This window comes from Hydra vulgaris, chromosome 12 (assembly GCF_038396675.1).
Source record: "Hydra vulgaris chromosome 12, alternate assembly HydraT2T_AEP".
In the NCBI taxonomy this organism is placed as follows: domain Eukaryota; kingdom Metazoa; phylum Cnidaria; class Hydrozoa; order Anthoathecata; family Hydridae; genus Hydra; species Hydra vulgaris.
The window spans coordinates 81,310,073-81,322,842 of NC_088931.1; the positions used below are offsets into that span (position 1 = coordinate 81,310,073).

The 12,770-nt window shown below is 27.1% G+C and overlaps 1 long non-coding RNA gene across 2 annotated transcripts in view; it reads right to left on the minus strand.

The window, feature by feature from the left end:
- The window catches only part of LOC136089057 (uncharacterized), a 39,125-nt gene extending 26,452 nt beyond the window's left edge, over nucleotides 1-12,673 (minus strand). The window contains exons 1-3 of one of the 2 annotated variants that reach the window (XR_010642755.1): nucleotides 12,506-12,673; nucleotides 12,084-12,153; nucleotides 8,343-8,445 (exon numbers count right to left, since the gene is read on the minus strand). This is a non-coding gene — a long non-coding RNA (uncharacterized LOC136089057). Of the gene's footprint in view, nucleotides 1-8,342; nucleotides 8,446-12,083; nucleotides 12,154-12,505 lie in introns of those variants that run through there. The other variant, XR_010642754.1, reaches the window with a different exon arrangement.
- Nucleotides 12,674-12,770: the final 97 nt, after the last annotated feature.

A 12,770-nucleotide genomic window follows, 5' to 3' on the forward strand; every position in this document is an offset into this window, starting at 1 on the left:
GTCTCGGCTTTTATATATATATATTAAAAATCTTCACTTGTAGTTGTTTATATTATTATACTTTAGCTTGTAAGTTTAAAAAAAAACAAAAAAAAAACTAATTACTCAGCCCTAGACTCATTTAACAGTTTTTCAGTTTATTTTTTTAACGCAACAATAAACTTCTGAATTCGTTGGTTCGTCCAAAAAATTTCTCCATTTATTTTAAGCACTGAATTTTGACAGCATATAGGTAAAGTAGTAAAGATGGTTCTGAACTAAAATCAAAATTAAAAAATGTACGAATCCATAATGGCTAAAAAATTTTTATGAGCGTTAAAAAACCAGGTCGTTTTAGAAAAACAAAGTGCGATTAAACAAGTTTTGTTTGTTCAAATTAGTAATTTTTAGTTCAGAACCTAGTTCCAATATTGAAATAAGGATAATAACTAAAATAATAACTAAAAATTATCGTTTGAATTCAAGTGAACGTAACAAAAACTTATTTCTGAGAAAAATGAAAAATCAAATTAAAAATGAAATAAATAGTATACAATTATGAAACTTGTGTGCCCCAGAACTATATGTTTCACCCTCTGTCTCTTTTTTTTTTTGTCAAAGAATCCTTTTTTAACTGCGCTTTTAATTTTCCTCTGTGTTTTTTTTTTCCGCTTATTTTACTATTAATTTGCTTGATACGAGTACTGTCCTTTTTTGTTACATAGCAGCTAAATTATTTCCCAGAAGTAAAATTTAACAGTTAAAATACATTATTGAGTTCAATAACACCTTCATAACGATAGCAGAATACTATACTAAAAATAATTGGTTTAAAGCTTCATTTGGATTTTGGGTAAACCCATGTAAGCACTTTTTTAGAAGATTTTCAGAGCCAAGATCTTTAAAGATGCTTTCAATTTTTCTTTTATAGCTAGAGATTTGAATGTGCTTTGTAGATTATACCTTCAAGTTTATCTCTTTGCCATTTACAGCAGCTCTTTGTTATTTTAGGGCAAAATCTCGTGAAAACTCATTACAGCACGTACATTCACTTCTTAAAAGTGTTTATTTTTTTCCTCAGGAGACGAGTAAAAATTATAACTCCAATCACAAGATATGCATTCTAGTTTAGGGTTATGTGATTGTCCCAATTATTTTTATCTGGTCAAGACTAACAGTAACCTTGTCACCACAATCTAGGCATCTGCTTAAAAGACAATTTTGCAGTACTCCAAAGTGAATTATTATAAAGAAGTTAGAGTATCCTTCTTCAACAGTTAGGAGTGAATCATCTAAACTGATTTTTGATGACAAAAAAGCTACCTTTTTCTATTTAATCTTATTTTAATTTTTTTACTACTCATATTTAACAACTCTATAAATATATAAAGAATCAATGTATGAAGATTGTATATATGTTCATAAATCCAAAGGATATATTTTAAGTGGAAACTGCAGTTGTGTTGTTGGGTATGTTTACTTAAGCAATTATTTGGCTTTTTTAGTAACATAAAATAGGTATGTTTACTTGAGCAACTAAGTTTTTTTTTTTTAATAGCATAAAATTTTATTAGGATTATTTAGGATTATATTATATTAGAATTATATTAATTAGGATACTTTGTAATGATTAATTAGAAGTAGTAATTAAAATAATGAAAATTTAAATTTTTAATTGCTTATATTTAGATTTGGATCAGCTTGCAGTCATATCGCAGTTCTACCTTTTAAAATTGAAGCCTGCATATGACTTAAAATCAATAAATTTCTTGTACAAGTTTACAATGTGTATGGAATCGATCTAAAAAGCTTGTTAGCCCCACAGCATTAGCAAACTTAAATTTTTAGCTGCCCAAAAAAAAAAATTGCCCTTACATATACTGGTATTTTAAATTCCAAATTTAACGAACTAAAATAATTTTATGCATAGACTTTATGCAGCTGTTTTTACAGCAATATAGATTTTTTGTTTTCTAGTGAAATTGATGCAGCAGAAAAAACCATATTATCCCAGAACCTTTGACATATTTATTCGAAGCAAGTTTAACAAACTTTTCAAAGGAAGTTTTTATAAAAAAAAGATGAACAAACTTTTCAAAAAAAGTTTTAATAAAAAAAATAAACAATTATTTAAACTTTACAAAAAGTGTTATACCCAAAAATCTTTTAACAGATTATCAGAAATAACTTGTGCGCAACATTTTTCACAGTGTTGGAAAGAGTATCATGCAAGTTCTGGTGCGTTTATAGAATGCTATTATCATGGGAAAGGCCTTGTAGAAATTAAATGCCCTTACTAATGTTTAAATGGTTTTATAAAATGGTGATAAAAAATTTCCATTGGGTTCTAATCATGTAGTCAAAATAGAACACCCTTACTCCTACCACATACAAGGTCAAATATTAATATGTGATTTACTTTATTGTGATTTATTTATATAGTCCCCTAATGAATTTTACTCCCTCTGCTTGTCAAAAAACGAACCGTTTTGTAAGGACATGCTTGTTTAGTTAAGTAATGTGTTTACTTTAAAACCTCTAACTAAGTTATTAACTAGAAATTGTTTGCCAAATTCAGAATATTTAATTAAAGTTTACTGTTTATATCAAAAAATTTGGTCAAATGGTTCCATGTGCTAATAATAACTACAAGTATGATGGTTTCAATTTGCCTGTAATAAAAGAAATTCCTAAAAGAAAATGGTACTGTTCTCTATGTCTAATTACAGAAAAGACTATGTAAATTTAAGATTTTTTTTTTAGATTGTAAATATAAGTATATTTTAATATATATTTACCTACATAAAATATGTATTTATATAATTTTGTTTAGAAAGAAGTATTCAAATACTATTTTTATATTTTAAATAGAACATTGTTTATAAATAGTTTAGAAATAGTTGATAATTAGTTAGAAAACGCTTTTTTTAAATTAACTATTGAACAAATTGATATCATAACATTATTCAATAAATCTACAAGCATTATCTATTTGTGTTTCAGTGTATTTATCTTGTTGTATTGCTCTGATCCAAAAATTTCTTCTTTCTTTTTTTTTCTGTTGTTGTTACAAATGAGTTCGGTAAAAACTTAAACAACTTCCTTTTTTATTCCTATTAAGCAACCAAAAGCATTACAAGATACAGACATTATGTTTCAATAGTTTGTTTATTGAATTTCGCCTACAACTACTGCGCATGCGTTAGTTGCGCATGCAAAAATGTAAACATTTGCAATTGGTCTATACCATAAAAACGTAAATTTCTTTATTATGGAATGTATGATTTATCTCAAATAATATAATTTATGAGTCTGCAATGTTTAAACTAAGTTTAAAATAAACAAAAAAATTTTTTTTTGTTTTTTTTACATTTTTAATAGGGCCCTAGCTACCTTAATCTAACACATGTCAATGTTACCTACATGTCAAAGTATTCTATACTAATTTATGAGATCGTTACGTGAATGTATTTTATTTTTTGTTTTTGTTTTGTTTTTAACACTAGCGTTGTGAAAACTCCAAACTTAAGTATGTTCATACCTATGCCGAATGAGGAGGCCTTGCAAAAAATAAGGATGATAAAGGCCTAGGAATAAAAAAACCCTAAAAGGTTAGCTATTTTTAAAAAAAGATCCACCCTAGATGCTAATAATTATAAAAACTCTCTTACAAGTACCAGCTGTCGTGTCATAGAAAATATTATAAATTTAAAAATTGTTGACCAAATAGTAATTATCTAATAACATTTTTTCCGAACAACCTAGCAATTGTCATCAACAAAGTTTTTCTCTGGTAGGAAAAATCGCAGTTAAAAGTTTTCACCAACAATTACTTTACATTTAGAATTGCACCTGTTTCATTTTATAAACAAATAAATTTCAATTATAAATTAGGAGCTCATAATTTAACTGTTCTGAAAATTCAAAAGCACTTGGAGTGACTATGGACTCTTTTTAAATTAAAAAAATCATATTGCAAATCTTTTAAGTAGTAAAAATTGTTTAAGAAGTAAAAATCATTATATGTATATATATATATATATATATATATATATATATATATATATATATATATATATATATATATATATATATATATATATATATATATATATATATATATATATATATATATATATATATATATATATATATACAATGCGGAAATAATATTTATTGTTTAAGTTTTTTAAAAGTTGTGATCCATGTGCTCTCGTAAAAGCTTTCGCTACCTACATAAGACCTATTATGGAATATTTCTTTCCAGCCTGGTTACCGCGCTGCACTAAAATACTAAACGCTCTCAAAAAAGTACAAAGACGTCTTACTAAAAAATTAGCTAACTTAAATAATATTTTCGTATTTTAACAGACTTAAAAAATACACGATTCAGGACTACTCAAATTCGTCGTCAAAAGCAAGACCTAATTTCATGTTACAAAATTCTGAGCAACTTCGTTTGTCTTCATGAATCAAAATTTTTTTAATAAACAATTTATTTATACTCGAGGTCATAAATTACGCAATTTAAAGTGTCAACTTGATGTTAGTAAATATTTTTTTTCCCTAAGAACCGATAATATTTGGAATAATTTGTCGTCTGAAGTTGTAAATCGCAATAATATCAAGAGCTTTAAAATGAAAATTAACTTCATCAATTTTGAAAAATACTGTTTCTGCTAACTGCATATCGTGTGACATTTCTTTGTAATCTTTACAAAAAAATTAAGTATCAATTTTCGGGGAGGGGGAGGCAAATTTCTTGCCTGGATAAATATTTTAGTCTAACGGCTAATTTGATCTATTATAGAAAAACGAAACAAGTAAAAAATGCTTTTATGGTAACCAGTATGCAAAAATATCTACTAATAACAACAAGCATATTAAAAAAAAAAAATTGAGGGATGTAACCATAAAGTTATCAAGTAGACATTTTTAATTTGGTTTTAAATTTGACGGCTGTGGCAATGTGGTTAGAGTGCTTGCTTTAGAAACAACAGTTCCAGGGTTTGAAGAAAGCTCAGAGCATATTTAGCACCATCAGTAACGAAAGGAGGCGCCAACTTCTTAGTTAATATCAATATTCCTAGTTAATATTAGGTCTTACAACAATATTAATGATAGAATTTTTGAAAGTTATCTCAAGACTAAATATGAAAACATGTCGATAGATAGTTTCTGGAAACACTGAAAACAGAACTTTTGAATGTACAGTTATTATTATTAGAGGGAACCTAAAAAAAGAAGTCATAACTCTTTCACTGGTATTGTTATTGTTATTTCATGAACCAATGATAAATGCAATTTCAAAAAATGGCAAAGCTTGTTAATTTTTGTCTAATAAAAAGTCACTAATGAAATTAAGATGTAGTAGAACTCCTACATATGCCACATAAATCATGCAAAATTGTTTAATTTCATGAAGTCAAATAGGGCAGTTGCCATATTTTATAGATCCATTTCAAGGCACAATATAAAATATAAGAATTACATCAAAGATAGGCTTCATACCTAACAGTTGTAGAATTAAAAATTTACAATAGTCATTTTTTAGTTCATAAACTGGAATGTGTTGGCTATGCTCAAAAACTTTTAGGTGCAAGTGTAATTAAAAACAAAGTATAAAAAAAAATTGTTGTCATATGTAAAAAACTTTTTGTAATGAGTTTTTTGACAGAGAAAGCCATTGACAGAGAAAGCCATGGTATGATATATTAATCCATCCAACTAAGCATAATTATGCGATGAAAAAAGCAGTTATTTAAATATTCAGAAAAGAAGAACATCATAAATTTTGTCTTTGTACAAAAAAGGCAAATTAATAAAGTGGTAAAAACTTATGTACTTCAAAACTCACATTACCGGCTGTTATGAGGGATGAAGATTTTTCAAAGACTAAGTAAAAATATAATACTTAACAAATCCTTGCATGGTTTGACTCAAAATGTCAATGAATGCCTTAATTCACTAATTTAGCCTTGTTGCCCGAAAAGAATTTATTTCAGTAAAAACATTTTACAATTTGTATAAGTTTTGCAATTATCAAATTTTATCATATCAGCAATGGGTTGAAGAAAGTTTTTAGTAATCTAAATACTCCAGGATATTTTCTGATAAAGGTCTTCCAAAAGTATTTAAAAATGTCAACAATATTTAGAAATTTAAATGAAGATAAAAGCATTCAAGGGTAAAAGGGACACTTTATTGATACTGATAAAGATCTTTTAAATATATTTACAACCTATGTTTTTTTAATAATATTGTAGAGTAAAGGTGCGGTTTGTGGAATAGTATCGTAGTGTGGAATGCTGGTGTTTTTCAGAAATTGTTAGAGGCATCTACATTCTAATAACCGAATATGATGCGTGATGGAGTTTTAAGTTATTCGATCGCCAAGCCCATGTGCAAACATAACCTTAAAATTTCGCATAATGAATTATTTGGTGTCTACAGTCTTTTTTACATCTATGCAAACAAGTTTTGTGATTTTTCTAAGTGCATTCATGAAGTTTATTAATTAAGGTCGCTAAGCTAATATGTTAATATGCTGTATTCTTAGTTTACCTGTTAAAAATTATTTTTTTTTAATTTAACGGCATGTAAGTTAAAACAAAAATATGAGTGGTTATCACAAATGCCTTATAACTAAATAAAAAATTAATTTCCAAATTTTGGTTTGCACTCTTCTTTGTTCTTTTATTGTTATAATTATTATTTTTTTACACCCTAAAAATTTCATCCACAATACTTTATTAGTTTCTGAGTATTTTAAGAAATAATGATCTCTTTTTTTGTCATTTCATTAATTTGACTCACGCAATGAGTTAGATGAGGTTTTTCTTGCTTTATTATTTTCAATCACAATGTATATGATTTTGTGTTAGATGATATAAAAGATGATATTATCGATCTGTTAATTAAATAATAAGCTTAAGAATTAAAAGAAAAAAGATTTGAAAATTATTTAGTTTGAAAACTAAATAATTTTCTTGTTAAACTAATGCTCATATCTTGTAATGTTTTTATCGTTATCGTATCAAAAGATAATATTGTTGTTATGTGTATAACTTAATAGATATATATTAAATATTATAATTAATTAGAAAAATCCAATTTCTACAATAGTTTTTCATTTATAAAGTGTTAAATTATCTGTTGTTTCTACTTTTTTTAAGTTTAGTGCAATAGTTCAAAATTTTTCTGTTCGAAAACAATGTTCCGTTAGACAACAATTTCAACACAACGATTTTCTTGGTACATAAGGTACGTACCCCAAAAAAAAAACTTCAGAGTAGGACAATATACAACAATTTTCTAATTTTTTTTATTCAAAATATATTATTTTAAAAAAATTTAATTAAAAAAATTAAATTAAATAAATTAGTTAAATCAAGTTTTTTTGCCTCGATTAATACTGAAAAAATGGTATAATGTTGACATTTTGTAAATAAAATATCTAAAAAGCTAAAACTGTGTAAGACTTAAATTTTTCACCAGCTCTTCATTGTATAGTAATGAGCAGGAACAAAACAAAACTAGTCATAATACAAAAACTTTCAGATGACATTGATATTTTTTACTCATTGATGGTATTTTCCATTGAAAATGCTCTTAAAAAATGCCATAAAATGACCATTTTTTGGTGTAAAATATAAGTTTTGGTTCAACTTCTGCCATTATAAATAAAGAATATAAGGTAACAGGGGGCATTAATCCCCCTGTTACCTTATATTCTTTATTTACAATGGGGTGTTAAGCGGTAGTGGTGTAGTGGTAGAGCGCTCGCTTCATAAGCAAGAGGTTCCGAGCTCGATCCCCACCATATCCCTGGTAGTACCGCGCTCATCTTGTTTCTTGATGAGTGGTTTTTCCATCCAGTTTTCAGTTTCCCTCAAACTTGTTGAAAAACTTCAGCTAAGCAAGTGCTTGTTTGTTTTGACTTTTTTACAAAACACATCTACACCTTGGGTGACATCGAATGAAAAATACATCTACACCTTGGGTGACATTGAATGAAAAACACATCTACATCTTGGGTAACATCGAATGAAAAGCACATCTACACCTTGGGTGACATCGAATGAAAAACACATCTACACCTTGGGTGACATCGAATGAAAATACTTTTTAAATTTTTTAACTATCTATGTATGTTATCAATGTAGTACTGATATTTGTAGAGCAAATGAATCTAGAAATTTAAGCAAAGTAAAATAGCTGTTGAATGAATGTCTCAGGGATTGTTTATAAATTGCTTTAAAACTTACTTTTAATACTGAATTTTATGTAATATTTTGAATGAATTGCATTTCTCAGAAAAAAATCTTTAATTTTTTTAAATTTATTTTTTATCAATTATGCATTTTGCCAATAAAAAGAAAAAAGTTACAAAAATTAAGCAATACAAATATATAAATACATGGCTGGGGCAAGAAGAAGACAAATTCGGTCTTATCGCAAAGCCCCCTAAAATAAAAATTTCAATAATAAAAATACAAAAACAACGTAACTTCGTTAAATTATAAAACATATATTAAGCTATATGATAGTGTAATATATCTAATACAAATATAAACTAATACAAATATACAAAAAATTTTTAAATGATTATTTTTTTATTTTTTTATTTTTTATTTTAATTTTTGACAAAGTAGTATAAAAAGATTTATTTTAATTTTTTTTTGACTTGTGATTTAATTTTTTTTTACTTGTGTTTTAATTTTTTTTTTTTAAATCGAATGAAAAATAAATAAAAAATAAATTGAATAAAAAAAACGCGATTACTCCAAAAGTTTTAGAAAAAATTTATTGTCATTTATTAAAAATGTTTTTAAATTGTTTAAAAGAAAAAATGGTTTTTAGCTCCTTATTCAAAAGCGTGTTCCATAGTTTAGGACCTCTATTTGCAATTGAAAACTTAGTAGCAGAATAGTAGATTTTAGGTTGAATGAAGTTGTTTACTGTAAAATGTGTTGGGTATGGATAATTTATTTTTCCAAAAGTTGAGTTAAATATAATGGGTTCGGTTTTTTTTATCCACTTTTTAGGCAGCAATGAATAAAAAAAATATATATATATATTTCAAACAGGTTTAGTCTAACAACTGCTTAGGTTTGTATAGCAGACCAATATTGTTTTGAAATTTTATTTTAAATTATATTTATGTGCTCTCGTCACATTTTCATCTAAAACAGCACCTAAAAACAACAATGAACTCTCTCTTATGATGCAAGAGTTATTACCAAAAAGATTAGGAAGTTTTAAAGAAATGAGTTTCTTTTCAATATTAAATTCTGTTCTGTTAATTATTAATTAGTTTCATTAGTTTATAAAATAAATGTTTTAATTAGCAGGGGCTTAATGTTGGTAAAAAAGGTGATTAAAACAATCAAATAACATTGGTCATATAAAATATAATGCATGTTTTAATTTTATAAACATTAAACAGATACAATTTAAATTGAAAGCAAAAGTTATTTGTTTGTAAAAATATTTTAAACTTTTTTTAAAACATAGTTTTGATAATTGAGTTAATTACCCCCTTTATTTAGCTGCGTGGCTTGGACATACTAAAAGAAAGAGGATGGGGACAGGAAGTTCAATGCAACTAGCCAGACAATGACAGATGTTTACAATTCCATCATATGTAAGCAGATATTTGCCAACCAAAAATCCGAGCATTATTACAAGTACTTTCCAGCTATAGTGCTCACAATACTTCTGCCTCAACATCAATACTACGTGTATCGCTGCCAACATCATTGTAAAGTGCAGCATCATCAACAGAATTATCATCTTTATCTTCGGTACCTGCAGAAATACTACAGACACCATTTTCTACCTCATTCTCAGGAAAGTCTTCTGTAAGAGACTATTTTTCTTAAAGAACTGCAGCTCAGATTTGCACAAACTTCTGGGCATGGTAGGTTGGGTAAAGTCACCAGGTTTTGTTACGGAGAAAGCCTAACAGATGATGAACGTTTGAATCAACTGAGAGAAGCAGCAAAAAAATACAACACACAAAAAAAAGACAACAATTCATAGAGGTCAAGGAGAAAAATGGGTGTGATGTGATGTTTGTTACAGGGGGTATTCATGTCCCCAGCTACTCCTGTTGCTGTAAAAATTTTAACCTTAAAGCTTATGTTGATCTTAAAATATCATGTTCTAAAGTCAACAAAATTGCTAAACATCAATCACTGAGAAAAACACAAATACAAAATTAAACTGAAAAAAATACAATGAATTCATTAATATAAGCAAAATAAGAGTCTTTTCGTACTCCTTCTCTTAAAATCCATTTCTGACGTGACTTTTAATTTTTTTCTAACATTCATGCCTAAGGTTGATGACTTTCTATGAATGTTTTTTATGAGCTCTGTATAACTTTCGCTAAATGCATTAAACATAAACTCTGAAACTGGCAATCCAAGTTTTTGTATTATTGGTCTTAAACCAGATTTACTATCATTAAGTTCGATAATGCATAACAAATACTTATTTTAAAGATTTTTCTTAATACAAAAAGCTCCTTCAGATATTTAGTGAGCTGTGTTTTCTCTTTTATTATAAACCATCAACAGAAACTCTACAGATCATTATTTCTTCACTTTTCTGCTTGCCTACTTTTGCTGTTGCCGTGGTTGCTTTAGTCATAAATACTTTACAAACACTATATAGTATACACTATATGTATATAGTGTTTGTATATATACCATGCAAAAGATTAGGAATATTGTTGTGAGCTTTTAAAAAAAATAGAAGGTAGCAAAAAAAATAGCAAATAATAAAGAAAAAAATTGTATAGCTCAATGAACTCTATAATTATCTCTAAATGATACCACCATTTAATCATTAGCAGCAAAAGACTTTTTACCAAAATACTTTGTGATATTGTTTTTCTTTTATAACTAAGGAATAAGATCCTTGTAAGTTTCAAATGTTTGATGCCATTGACAAGAGCCTCAAATAAATAATATATATTCTTAAACTAAATTATTACTAATTAAAACTATTATTAATGTTATAATCAATCGAGTTTTATTTTTCCTGGAGTTACTAGCTGACCGTGAAGAACCAGATACTAACTTGTGTTAAATCATCTTTTTTTATGAGTGTGTACTAATTACAAGCAAATGATCCTTTTTTAGTTCCAGAATGATTTTTTAATATATTATTTATATATGAATTTCTAAATTAAAACTGTTGTTATTACTTAAAGTGTTCAAGTAAAATATAAACAACATGCATTTGCACGTTGTGTTGAGGTTGAAGCTTTTTTCCAGTGAGCAAATCCAGGTTTCGTGTTTTTTGTAAAATCAAGACCCGATTATAACAAGTGCTTGAATATCGAATTTGTTTAAATAGTGTATAAATTATAACAATTTTTACTTTTTGATGTAATAAACCTAATTTAACAAAAGTTATTATGAGAAAAGTGAGTATAAATGGTTTAAATAAATTTGAAATAAATCGGGTTTTGATATTACAAAAAACACAAAGCCTGGATTTGCTTACTGGAAAAAAGTTTGAAAGTATGACTAATAAACTCATCTCAACATGCCGCTGAAGGGTTTTTTAATTGTCAAAAGCTGTTAATTTATTTTACCATAAAACCAAGTCAGAGTAAGTGACAAGATGGTTGCTAAGGACGTTGCTATGCCTAAAAAATTTAATCATTTTTGCTATTAAAAATATTCAAAAAATAACTTTGAAAACGTATACAAACGTATAAAATAGTAATAATAATTTTTTTTGATTTTTTATTAGTTTTTGTAAAATAAAGGGTATGTATCACCAGAAGCAATTTTACAAATAAAATGGGGGTGAAGGGGGTGAGTCCTTAAAAAGTAACAATTTAATAATTTTGTCAAATACTTGACCACCCGACAAAAAACCGACTACAAATCAAAAATTACCTTCTTTGGGGGAAGGAGGGTGGAACACATAACCCCATCCCCTCCCCCTAAAATCGCTTATGTGTACCACGCATCAGGAAGTTGTAGCCTAAATTATTTTCGGTTCCGGTTTCGGTTATGAATAATAAAAATATATTTTCAGTTTGGTTCCAGTTCCGTCAAAATATAAATCGCTAATTATAATACCTTGGACTGCATACTGCGTGCGTCTTTTCTTGAAATTAAAAATCTAATACCAACTCCGGTCATACCTTGACTGAAAAGAATTGTAATTAAGTATTATGAAGGAGAAAAAAATTTATTGACTTGAAATTTATGTAGTTTTACATCCAAATTAATTACAAATGATAAAATACACATTGAATAAATGTTGTATTGTGGTTTATTTTTCTTCAGCTAACCATCTTTTGAAATTACCTTAAGCGATAAGCTCATAAACACAAATCAATTTAAAAAAAAAAGAAAATACGAAGTGTGTAAGATAAAAAGTTTAGATTTAGAAAGGTAACATAAAGAAACTTAAAACAATGGTCAAAAAAGTTCACACGGACTATAATCATTATTACCTAATTACACGTATTTAAAAATTTTAGTAATTTTTGAATTACCGTTTAAACATTAACTGTTCACCTAAAAATTGACCGCCACGGTCAGTTTTTCCATTATTGACATGCTTTTGATCTTTCCATTGCTTGTGATTATTCCTTTTGAACAATACAAGATTGACAAAAAAAATTTTAAATTAAAAACAATAAAAATTTCATCAAAACTATAAAACTTGGTGTAATATTAAATTTTAAAAATATCAGTCAAGCGCAACTAATATTTAAAACTCATGCTTTCGGCATCCTCTGATTGATTCTAACGAATTAA